Genomic DNA, 12,522 nt, shown 5'->3' on the forward strand with positions numbered 1-12,522 from the left:
TGGACTTAGCCCATTTGGCTCCCTGTGTTTCCAGCAGTGTTGACCTGGTGCCACTAATGTCCTTTGTGCCTGGGGGAGAGGCAGGGTGATGTTGGCAGGACATGATGTTGGCCGAGAAGGCTGGAGGAGCAGCCTCGTTGCTCATCCTGGCCTACGCACCGTCTCGTTGTGCCGACTTTAATTACCAAATCTTTCAATTGGTTCTACAAAAGGCTTTGATTCACTCCGTTTTGCTGCCTTCTTATTTCCTTGTAAGAGTGCTGGCTGAATGTTTCAGTCATTCATGAAATTAGCTTCTGACGAGGCTCCACTCACATTCTCTGGCCTGAGTACTTGGCATGTATGTTCCCTCCAGCTACTATCTTCTTCAGCTCCCTTTGTAAGATCAGCATGTTTCACAGAGGTGATCAAATGGGCATCTTTTACACTGTTCCTCTGTCTTCCAACTTCTCCACGATGATGGAAAAATGGAGTCCCTACTGAAGAGCACATCCATATTTCCTGTGTAATGATATCAAACTTTCCCCATTAGCAAGTGATTCATGCTCTGTGTTGTAAATGTAGTACAAAGATATGAAGAATCATAACAAATAAATTGTATCTAGATGGCTACAGTATAGAACCAGCTCTTGGTGTCTTCACACAAGGGCATGTGAGAAGACCTGCATTTGACATCTGTGGTCACACTTCAGTCTAGAGTAAGACATAGGTGAGGAAGTGGATTGAGGTTGGTGATGCTTGGGGAAGGTGTCCTCAGAAAATATTCTTACTTATCAGTGACTTCAGAGGTAAAGAAGAAGCTTCTTTAGAAGAACTAGGGTAAAAGTTCAAACACTGTTTGGTAACAGCACTTGTAACTGGGATCCCAGAGGACAACCTAAGTGGGGTACCTGTTGAAAATTGAGAAATGCATGGGTATGTTTGGAATGTCCAGTGGGCCTTCATTTTCACAAAGAGTAGAGGGGCCTTATGGGAGGGAACCTATCCTAAGGGAGAGAGAAGACAAGCATTCAAACTTGGTCTAAGGACAATGGGTTAAGGAGGAAGGAGAGGGAGATTTTTTTTTTTTTGGTAACTGTTTCATTGGGACATAATTCATAAACTTTACAATTCACCCATTTATTTTTTTAAATATTTATTTATTTTATTTTAGAGAGAGAGCATGAGTTCAGGTGGAGGGGCAGAGAGAGAGAGAATTTCAAGCAGACGCTGTACTTAGTATTGAGCCCAACTCGGGGCTCAAACCCAGGACCCTGAGGTCATGACTTGAACTGAAATCAAGAGTTGGACTCTTAACTGACTGAGCCACCCAGGCGCCCCTACAATTCACTCATTTAAAGCTACAATTCAATGTTTTTTCGTATATTCACAGAATTGTATAACCATCACCACAGTGAAATTTAGAAAGTTTTCATCACTCCAAAAAGACACCTTGTACCCTTTGGCTGTCAATTTCTCTAGCCCTCGCAAATACTCCTCTACCTTCTGTTTCTATGGATCTGCCTATTCTGGACATCTCATATAAATGCAATCAGACAGTATGTGACATTTTGTGTCCTTTTCAAGGTTCATCCATGTTTTAGTGTATATCAGCACTTCATTCCTTCTTATGGCTGAATAATATTTCATTGTATGAGTACAGCACAGTTTGCTTATCCATTCATCAGTTGATTGGATCATCAATTTGAGTTCTTTCTACCTTTTTGTTATTACAAATAAGCTTCTATAAACATCCATGTACAAATTTTTGTGTGGACGTATATTTTAATTTCTCTTGGTATATACTTAGGCGTGGAACTGCTGGATCATATGGTAACCAGGAAAAATAATTTTGAGTAGAGCATCTCAGATTGTTCTCTGGTGCCCCAATCTTAGATTCATTCATGCTGAATCCTAGAAAGGGGAATGTGAAAGAAAAGGAAACAGAAAGTCATAGCATTGCAGTCTCTGCAAGTCATGGTGAGCACAGGTGCCCTGAGTTGTGGGCTTGTTTCACAGGGGGAGGTTACTGACCGGGGATGACTGGGACTGAAGTGTGTCTGAGGACCTCCAGCACCGGGAGGAAATGTGAGCAGAAGGCACACAGTAGTTGCTTACATGGTGTGTCAGGCCATTGGACCTCAAAGAGGCAACCAGGAAGCCCTAGGAGGCTAGCAGTAGGTGGGGAAGAAATGGAAATGCCCAGGAGTGGCTCCAGTGACTGCCAAGACCCATATGTGAAACATTCCCCATGGGGTTTCCCAAGTGTGAATAAGGAATGTATGTAGAGAGAAGTTCTCCATAGAGAAGTAGAGAATTTGTAGGTTCCATGAGTATAGTCCTGTGACAGAACTCTGTGTCTGTGCGTGTGTGAAGGGGCTGGTTCTCACCAGGAGGGCAGCTTCTAGACACAGGGCTCACAGCCTAGGCAAGGCACGGGCAGACTACAGTGCCTCTGACATGCCTAGAAGAAACACCGGAACAAAAGGGATCATGAGAACCAGGACATGGTTATCTTTGTGGTTATCTTCATCATTGTAGTCCATCTCCTCACCTCCATGTTTCAACAATGTATAAGTTCCTGAAGCCTTGAAGTTTTTCCAGGAGAATCCTCAGAACAACTGAAGCAGAATTTCTCATCAGTTTTGCAGGAAAGTAGCTAGGGATAGAACATGTTGATTGATAGAAATTGAGAAGATGTGACATTTCTCACACTCTTGAGTTTATGAATGAGATTCCCATTGACTACTGATCCAAAGTGATGTATTCCAGGGGACAATAAATAGATCTGCTCTGTTGGAGTGGAGACTTCATGTAGGGAAAAAAAGGGGTTGAGGATGTAAAAGTAAATCAGAGATTGATAGTAAAGGGCTTTGGATACCATGAAAGAATTTGGATTTTATTCTGTAGCCATGGACAGGCATTTGAGCCTTGTCTTGAGCCCAATGCAGACAGAAGCCTTCTCCTCTATACGGGAGTTAGTAGCTTGCCAGAGCTCCATGTTCTCAATAAGGAGGTTCAGTACAGTGACACGAATATTTATTTTGAAATTTAAGTGTTATGGCCAAATAAGAACATGGAAAATGCTCAGCATCATTAGCCATTAGGGAAATGCATATCACATAACCACAATGTTGCTATTTTCCACTTACTAGAATGATGATAATAAAAAAGACAAATAACAAATGTCAGCGAGGATGTGGAGAAATTGGAATTCTCATACGTTGCTGGTGGGATGTGACATGTTGCAGCTGCTTTGGCAAATTTTGGTGGTTTCTCAAAAAGTTAAACACACAGTTACCACATGACTCAGCAATTTCGTTCCTAAATGACCACCTAAGAGAAATGGAAACTTGTAAATGAAATATTTCTAGGAGCACTATTCATAGTAGCTAAAACGTGGAAGCAACCTAAATGTCCATCAACTGATGAGTGGATAAACAAAATGTGGTCTATCTATACAATGGAGTTTTATTCACCCACAAAAATGAATGAAGTACTGATTCCTGCTACAACATAGATGAGCCTGATATCATGCTAGATGAAAGAAGCTGGCAGAAAGACCATATATTATTTGATGCCATTTATATGAAATGTCCAGAATAGACAAATCTAGAGATAAAAAGTAGATTTGTGGATGGCAGGAGCTGAGGGGAGGGTGGATTTGGTACTGACTATTAATGAGTTCTCTTTGGGGTGACGGAAACGTTCTGGAATTGGATTGTGGTGATGGTTGCACCGTCTTGTGAAAGTACTGAAATGCACTGAATAATACACCTTAGAAAATTTTAAAACAGTGTTATGGTCAGCAGGGACCTCACAACCCCTCCTTTCAGAATATGTGATAGACAAACCAATTGTCCAGGTTCATCTGGGACTGAGGAGGTTCTTGAGATGTGCGACTGTCACTACTGAGACTGGGAAGTCCCAGTCAAACCAAGATGACTTGTGTGTGCTGAGGCTGTGTTCAAGAATGACAATGAAGCTAGGCCAAGTTCACATTTAACAGAGCAATTTTTTATTCACAATGCATTTGGCCCTATTACCTTGTGAAGTAGTTACAGCAGCTTTTCCTTATTTCCTGTTTACAGACAAGGAACTGAGGCTAATAGGCTTAGATATTTGCTTAAGGTTGTAGGGAAAATAAATGACAGAATTGGAAGTCCAGTCTGATCCTTGACTTGAGTCCAGGCTCTTTCCTACATGTGGGTAATCATTTGTACATAAAAGTGGTGCTGGTAAACGTGTTGCTCACTCACCCCATAAATGCTGGCCTTTCATTTCAGTGGTGCTCCCTCCTCTCTTCTCCTTCCCACTCCCAGAGGCTGCATCCTGTGGGACCTGTCTGGACAGTGATGGCATTCAGCATCATTGCTAATTCCTCTGAAATCATTCCTATTCCTCTGAAATCTCTGGGGGCAGGGACTGTGTCTTAGTCATCTCAGTTCTTGACTCATATTACCTTTCCTGATACGTAGTTGGTACTCAATAACCCCTCTGCTGAAGGAAGTCTGGCTTCTGTTCCAAAGAATAAACAGGAATGAATCTCAGATAAGAAAAACTACCGCTACTCATCTCTATTACCCATCTACTGTTCCCATCTCTTAAGGCTGAATTATTCTCCCGTTAGGCCCTTCTTAAACCTCATTTTCTGAATTGTTTGATGGTGGAGCTGGCGTAGTCTGTCTGTTGCTTTTCAAAATGTGTTGTAAGCACACTCCAAAGGTCAAGCCAAGCCAAGATTTCTGCAGAGATTTTGCATGGTGTGGCCTTTGTCTGCAGCTGGCCACCTCGGACAAAGTGCAGTTGTGCCCAAGTGAGTGGATAAGGAGACAGTTTTCTTGGGTTTGAGAGATTCCATGGCTATCATGACAAAGGGCTTTGTGTGTACAGGGCCACGCACTCCAGCAAGGTCTTATGGGAAGATCTAAGAAGTAGGAAGCACAAGCCTTCCATCCTGGTCCATCTTCTGGGAAGTTATGTAAATATCCTGGGCCTCAGAGAGTTGCGTTGCCTTTCTGATGGGGATAATTACAATTTCCCTAACTTCCTTCATAGGGTTTTTGTTTATTTCAGATTAGATCATTGATTGATAGTTTCTCAACTGAGTTCCATAGAGGCTTAAGATTTTACAGAGGTTCCTCAGGAAGAGAGATGCCACTTCAATCTGTTTATTTACTTTCTACATTGTGATGCTGTGGGCATTATTCTTCATTATTATTTGCAACACCTTCCTGAAGAAGATTATATTTCCTTGCCTTGACAATGCCAAGCTTGGACACGAGATTTCCTCTGGCCAATGAAATAATAGTAAAAATGACATGCGTTATTTCTGGTTAGAAGCTGCAAGCGCCAGGGTATGGGCTCTATATTTTTATCTATACTCTCTTCCCTCTGTTGTGAGACAAGCAATGTTCCAGACAGAGGCTGCTCCATCAGCCTTGATCATGACATAAAGAGGACATGAGGAAGAGCTTCAGCTGACCCATGTTGGGTATGAAGCATGAATGGGAAATAAACCTGTGTAGTTGTAAGCCACAAAAGTGTCAGGATTGTTTGTTTGTTACTGCAGCATAACTATGCCTATCCTGACTAATACAGGTGCCACGTAAAATTACTATATGAAAAATTAATTTTTTTGCTGAAAAAATGTTAGAACATCACTGTACTAAATGATAGCTGAGTATAAACACTTTGATAAGGGAGACTTCGTCTTACTGTCCTATTGTTCTTTGTTTACTCCATGGCTAGCCTGCTGCCTGATACAGTGTAGGGTTATAGTAGGCATTTGGTAAATATTTGTTAAATGAATTAAATGAAAGTGGTTCTGGAAAAATAAATAGTATCTCCTGGGGACACTGTTGTGTTATCATTGTCAGCATCAACTGTACCTGTTCTTTTCTTTGTAAGTCTTGTAAAATGTATCAGTCAAAATCAATATAACATGCCCTAGAGTACCATAATTGTTATTATTTTCTTTGGCTAACAGGAAATTTTGTATTCTATATCGAACATTTCAATGTTGAAAGTGCAAATGAAAAATAAAAGGAGCAAGCAGATCTGATCTCATGGTATCAGTTCCCCATGGAACTATCTTGAATCAGAACCAGTTATGGTCTGGTTAACTGCATTGGGCCATAGTGGCCAGGAAGGGGCAGACACAGAACCTGAACTTGTCATTAAGGTAGGTGGGAGCTAGGGAGACAGCCCAGCTGCAAATGCTGCTGTACATCTGGGATGCAAAACAGTCCTGCAGGCAAACATCAAAGGCAATGCAGTGGTACAGTTCCTTCAGTGAGGACTGGGGAGTTGTGGGAAGGATGTTCCAGAAGGAGGCAGGCATCCAGGCAGTCAGACAATTGCCCCAGGATGCCAAGGGAGGCGATATTGGAAAGTCCAGGCAGACATAAAATATTAGAAAAGTCTATCATCAGTCTTGTCCATATAGTGGATTCCAGTTTCAGGGGTGGTGGGGAGGGCGAGTGTGTTGCTTCCAAAAGTAAGACAGGATTCCAGATCCAGGAAGACAGAGTAGAAGGGTACAAGGCAGGACTCAGGGCACAAGGTTTCAGAACTGAGCCAAAGGTAAGGGTTGAGAGTTAGGGTAACAAGAAAGGTGTCATGATGTCAGATCCTAGAGTTTGGAATTAGAAGACTGAGACCTCAGTGGGGCTCAGCTGGCCCAGGGGATCCTAACTATGGAGGCAGGTAGGCAGAAACCATAGACCAGGAAAAGCCTAACACAGATCACCCATTCCAGTACAGGGAATGGAGCTGTTAGTCTTTGTCAACCAATGATGCAGCTAATGCAGTGCAATGGATCTAACTCCCCCCAAAAGGAGCCTTGTAAGTGTGGCTTTGAGAAATGTGCTATAAGCACACAGAGACACACGCACACACACACAGAGCAATCCAGAATATTAACCTTACATTTGTTTGGCTTGTACCCATTGCCTGATGGGGGTCAATGGTATCCCGTAAATACACGGGATCCCAAATGAAAGTTCCCATAACCCTCAAGATAGCCAGTTCTCTTCCTCCAGGGCTAGGGTGGATGACCATAATAAAATGCTGTGGCTATCAACGGGGAGAGGTAGAGACTACAGAGAACCCTTATGTATCAGAAAGGGGCTACCAGCACTCAGGTCCAGCTGACTGTGGCCAAATTTTTTTTTCCAGAAGGAGCTGGAATTCTCAGTTTTTCATGTTCTGCCAACAAAGTAGTTCAGCAGCTTGGAAGCAGCCTATAGGCACAAGTTTGATGACTCAGCATTAAAGGGTGAGAGCCTTTCTATCTTCAAGAAATATAAGAACCAGCCCCAAGATTTCCAAGGTTCTGAGGAGTCCTAGAGCCCAAAACTAAATGCTACTTTTTCATGTATACTTTTTAAATTATGGGGGGAAATTCATGTATCATTTCTGTGATGTGATCTGATTAGGCAAAGCAGAACTTTGTGGTAGAAGTAATTAGTGTTCAATCATGACTGTACCAGAGAAAAATGGCACTAATGAGGAGTGCATGTTATGATGAAGGTCAAGGGTAACATTCTAATTGCGGGTTGATGCCAAAGGCTGGAAACAGGGCATTTTGAATAACTGTCTGAACAAGGATGTGATAGAAGGATAAAACGTGGGTAACAGTCAACGAGAAGTACAACCCAGGCGGCAAGGGTCTTTCATTATCCCTCTCAGCTTTCTCCCTTAATGGGTACATGTCAGGGTTGAATAGCAGCTTACTACTCTTTTGAACCATCCAAATCATTTTTTAAAAGAAGAAGAAAAAAGAATAATTCATGTAAAGAGAGTCACTACTTAATAAAGCCTAAGAGAACTGGCTATCTTGAGTGTTAAGGGAACTTTCATTTGGGATCCTGTATATTTATGGGATACCATTGACCCCCATCGGGCAATGGGTACAAGCCAAACAAATGTAAGGCTAATATTCTGGATTGCTCTGTGTGTGTGTGCGTGTGTCTCTGTGTGCTTATAGCACATTTCTCAAAGCCACACTTACAAGGCTCCTTTTGGGGGGGAGTTAGATCCATTGCACTGCATTAGCTGCATCATTGGTTGACAAAGACTAACAGCTCCATTCCCTGTACTGGAATGGGTGATCTGTGTTAGGCTCTTCCTGGTCTATGGTTTCTGCCTACTTGCCTCCATAGTTAGGACTGCTTGATGAATGGTGGACAAATCATTCTGTCATGTTTTAAACCCCATTTGAAAAAAATCAGAAGTAGGGTGACTGTAACCTCCTTCTTGACCTTCTTACCTCTCTTCTGGTTCTTCTGGGCTGTCTGGATCCTTCTTCCTCTGACCGGTAAATCCCCCTCTTTATCTGTTGCGCTCTTGATTTTCTCTCTGGATTTTCATCCTGAGATAGCTCATGCATTCTTGGGTCCACCAACTGACTCTTGACTGATGACTCCCAAATCTTTCTCTAGCTCACCTTTTCTCTCAAGGTCCCATTCTGGGATTAAGCTCAGAGGTTTTACTGCATGCAAGGCAGCTCTGAATCAAATCCTGGGTCAGTAGGGGGCCCTTGGGCAAGCATTGAATGTCCCTGAGCTGCCACACCCGTGAAATGGGCACAACATAACTTTTACCGGTGGTTGAGAGTATTAACGATACTTTGTAGGAGTGCCAGGTTAATTGTTTCCTAAGCCCAAGGCCACTGGGTGACAATGCCCTGTTCTTTCCACACTCACACACTGCCTCAATCCCAGAAGGCCTTGTCTTCCAAAGTGACTTTTTTTTTTTTAAGATTTTATTTATTTATTTGACACAGAGAGACACAGCAAGAGAGGGAACACAAGCAGGGGAAGAGGGAGAGGGAGAGGGAGAAGCAGGCTTCTGGCTGAGTGGGGAGCCCAATGCGGGGCTGGATCCCAGGATCCTGGGATCGTGCCCTGAGCCGAAGGCAGACGCTTAACGACTGAGCCACTCAGGGCCCCCCAAAGTGACTTTTTAACCTTGAGTTGTCAGTGTTGTCTTTCCTTCAGCTGTCAGGGATGAGGCCCACCAGGGAGTCAGGGATGGATGAGCAGACAGGTCACCCTGAAAAATGGGACAAGGCAGAATTTGCTGACAAGACAGATTGCTCAGAGAGCTTTGCGGGACTCTGCAAGTGCCAAGAATGGCAAACTTGCCCGGTGGCGCCCTGCAATCCTACCACATTAAATCGGAGCCATTTATTTCCGTCATTAGAAGCAAAGTAAGCAAATGAATGCTCTGGAGCTTCCTTATTAACAATTATGACCAGCAGATAAACAAAGGCAGGGGAGCAAAAAGTGTCAATGGTGACCCTGAGGCTTCCTCCACCAGCTTTCACATTGCTTCCAAAAGCACACTTTCCCCTTAATAATGACTTATAAACACTTCTGGAAAAGTTCATTTCAATGTTTTGATATACTCTCATTTAATTTTTTAAATTTTTAAAATTTTTTAGGCGTTTCACAGAAGTGGGAGAGGGTCAGTGCGGGAAGGAAGAGAAAGAAAAGGAAGATTTGATACAAGTCTGGCACTGGGCTCGGGGTGCTGCATTCAGTATTTCGTTTTCTTGACTTAGGCTTATCGTTAGAAGATTCTAGGTTGAGTTTGATCATAGAAATATAAAGTTGTAGAACTTCGTACCTTAGCTGATCTAATCTTTTGCTTCTACAGATGAGAGAGAAGTCACATGACTGGTCAGTGATTAGAAACAGGACAAGCGGCAGGTCTTGCTCCCCTCACACCAGTCTCCCTGTCCATGTGACCCAGGAACATTTAGCTCCAAGGACATTGGTGAAGATAAGTATGCAAAAGATGAAATTTTTCCTTCTTGTGCAAAGAAAGAAAATTTTATCTTCTCCATGTGTGAGCCAGTATGTATGTTCTGAGCCTGGTGAAATACACAGGTATTAAAACCGGTACTGAAATTTGTGCTGATTTTTTTTCTGATAAAAAAAGAGACATAAAAAAGATCCATAAGTGGAAACTATTTCGTTTCTTTTGCTTATTGGACATTGTCATGTCTATGCTAGGTGTATGGAACCAAGACAGCCATTCATGGCCATTAGGGGTGTTGAGCCATCATTCTGAGATGGCAGCAGAGAAAGATGGAAAGATTCCAGGTTTCAGAGATGAATATGAAGAGGGACATTAACCATTCTTGGAAGTGAGATGCTTCCAGATTACTTTTTATGTGAGGTATCAATTTTTCCTTATTTTTAAAGGCAATGCAGTCAGAGTTTTATATTATGCCAGTGAAAGCACCCTAAGGAGACTCTTTGAACCTCTGACCCATCATCTGCTAAAGGGACATAATGAAGGTATATTGGAGCTGGCTCATACTAGCCAATTGCTGGCATCTCTTCCCTATTCTACATTCAATCACATCACAGTGTTAGTTTCTGTGACATCATGTTGGTGGCTTGAAATAAGTCATGGTGGGAATATTTATTTATACCATAGAAATTGGCAAAAGGTACAAATCAGGGCTTTTTTTTTTTTTTTTTTTTGAGAGTTGGTTTACCAGCACTGGTAAAAATAACTTCGTGCAAAATCATTAAAACTATTAGAGATAATATGTCTAAAGCATCTATTAATGTGCTTGCTACAGGTAATAGGATTTCACATATGGTGGCTATTTTTGTTATGTATATAGTAGTATAATTACCCCAGGTGAACAAAAAAGTTACAATACAAATGCATATGATTTCCCAGCATAGACATGTGTGTGATAGGTGGTAGAACTGTATTCTATAGGTTTGAAACAAAATTAGTCCCGTTCTTTGATGGGTTAGCCTTCTGTTACCCAGGATATTCTACCTCCACTGGGACTAGCACTGAAGAGCTTTGGTGTCAGATTTAGTCTGAGGCAGTGAACAAGCTAGCCAGATAACCTGTCTCAAAGAGAGGCTGCGTGTCATAATATCACTGGTGTCAATGCTGGACAGGAGTTGTGGTTCTGTCTATCAAAGAAGAGGGGAAGTGTTTTCTGAAATGGGGTAGGTAGATGTCTTATTTTGGGTTTCCTGGAAAGGTCACTTCAGTGGAAGTGGAATGGAGTGGAATTGTATGAGGAGTAAGACCTGTGGGAAGGAGAAGGAAGCCCAACTGGGCAGAGGAAGCAGCTAAATTATGGTGCCATGGTATCCAGCACTCAGCTGATCCCACAGAGGGGTCTGAAGCTGGCGGAATCTTTTAGAGTTTTACCCAAATGAGACCAGGACCAATTGTTGGATGTGAACTGTCCCTGGGGAGGAGGCATTGCCATGCCTTTGCCTTTGGCTGAGGTGAATCTCAGAGAGGATGCAGCTGTGATCCATCCATCTGCAGTAAACATTCTTGGTAGCTGGGGAAATGAGAGCCTTGGTTCTGAAGGAGACCTGGGTCGTGCATCACAGCATCCACTACAGTGGGATTGGGGTAGACTTTCCCATAATGTTTCTCTCTTTGATCCCTTCTGCATGTCAGGCTAGGCCTCAGTAATCATCCAGTCCATCATTTTCATTTGTTAGGTCTAAAATTTAAGAGCACAAAACCCAGCTGCAATCTCACCTCTCCTCATGCCTTCTGTAATACCCATCCAGACTGTTTATTTTCCTTGCAATAAGTATCAGTCAAAAGATCTTGGTTGCAAACAATAGAAACCAACCATGGATAACTTAGGCATTAAAGGAATTTATGGGAAGGATGGCTGGTAGCTCGTGGGAGAAAAGTCAAGGGAGGGAAGACAGAAGAAATAATACTGATGGGAAATTGTGTAATTATACACCCTGCTAATCCTCAACCCACCTGCTCAGTGTACACATACTGCTTCTGAACGCAGCTCCCACTGTAACCTCTCTTGTGGCATTCAATCCAATTACCAGTCCTGTTATATATGGCTGCCACTGCGCATCTAATGCAGTGGTATCTTTTAATGTATTTGCCATTCATTTGAGATTCAGAATCCTTCTATGAGACCTCAGCTGTCTGATCTGAGGCCATGTGCCCACACTCTCAGTGCCAGGGCTTGGGAAGAAAGGTGATCTTTCTGTTAGGACTGGCTGTTCCCTGCCCACCACCAAATCCACACTGTGGGGGAATCCAAGGACTAGGAAGGAAGTTCATGTGCTGAGTCAGAACAAAACCTGATAAACATCCACTACCCAATGCTTCTGTAGCAAGCGAATCGTATTCTTGCTCTACTGATAGGTATTTTCCTATGGGTGGTAGCCTAGGCGGCCTCAGGTCTTTTCACTCACATACCTCTGCAGATAGTGAGTGCTTACTCTAAATTGCACACCCCATTTCTCCCAAAGAGAAGAGCAAACTTTATTCCCCTCCATTAGGTATGTTATAGAATATATATGATCTCAGAGTCCTGGGATGGAGCTCTGAGTTGGGCTCCCTGCTCAGCAGGGCATCTGCTTCTCCCTCTCCTTCTGTGCTCTCTCTCCCTCTGTGCTCTCTCTCAAGTAAAATAAATAAAATCTTTGGGGCACATGGGTGGATCAGTTGGTTGGGCACCTGTCTTTAGCTCAGGTCATGATCCCAGTGTCCTCGGCCGCTCTCCCT

The 12,522-nt window shown here is 42.8% G+C and overlaps 1 protein-coding gene across 1 annotated transcript in view; it reads left to right on the forward strand.

The window, feature by feature from the left end:
• Positions 1-9,900, forward strand: part of SLC35F5 (solute carrier family 35 member F5) — a 113,407-nt gene extending 103,507 nt beyond the window's left edge. The window contains exon 17 of the transcript XR_013447089.1: positions 9,643-9,900. The gene's annotated coding sequence lies outside the window, so the exon portion shown is untranslated. The remainder of the gene's footprint in view (positions 1-9,642) is intronic.
• The last annotated feature ends 2,622 nt before the right edge of the window (positions 9,901-12,522 follow it).

Source organism: Halichoerus grypus, chromosome 4 (genome assembly GCF_964656455.1).
Source record: "Halichoerus grypus chromosome 4, mHalGry1.hap1.1, whole genome shotgun sequence".
Lineage (NCBI taxonomy): Eukaryota > Metazoa > Chordata > Mammalia > Carnivora > Phocidae > Halichoerus > Halichoerus grypus.